Raw genomic sequence first — 661 nt, 5'->3', positions numbered from 1 at the left:
TCTTTTACCTATGCTAAAGATCCCTGTGAAGCCCAAATTATTGTGGGGTCTGCTCATCAAGAGGCCAAAGATTGGGACGTGCTGAGTTTGAAACACATAAGGGGATCAGCTTGTATAGGCTGATTGACCCAGTTTGACTCAGACGTGCCCTTATGAACTGAATGCTGGCCCATGAGGGTGTCAGCTGGACACCCAGCCGGATTCAGAGGGATTCTGTTTACCCGTGTGCTTGTGTTTGACTGCATTTTATTGTTGCTCTTATGAACTGATTCTTGGCATATGAGGGTGTCAGCCTGTCCATGCTGATCAGCCCGGCCAGGTCAGGCGTGTCACGTTAATTTGTGTGTGTTTGTGTGTATGACTGATTTGGTGACTGGAGGAACCCAGCCCATTGAGATTGAGTCCTGCAAGATAGCTCCACTGGGGGTCAGGGCTTGCAGAAGGGAGAAATACAGCTCCGTATAGTAACACAAGCAGCACATTGACAGAATCACCAAGACCCTAGAAACTATCCCTAATAAATGAGCACACCCCAAAGTAATGGGCAGATTTGGTAACATCTGGTAGCAGAGAGCACTTTGTGCCCTGTTGTACAAAAGCAACTGACAGCAGCACAGATGACATGTTCCACCTAATGGAATGAATGAACTCTGCTGGGCCC

This window comes from Alligator sinensis, unplaced genomic scaffold (assembly GCF_000455745.1).
Source record: "Alligator sinensis unplaced genomic scaffold, ASM45574v1 scaffold21_1, whole genome shotgun sequence".
NCBI lineage: Eukaryota > Metazoa > Chordata > Crocodylia > Alligatoridae > Alligator > Alligator sinensis.
Note: the sequence above shows the minus strand (reverse complement) of the source record.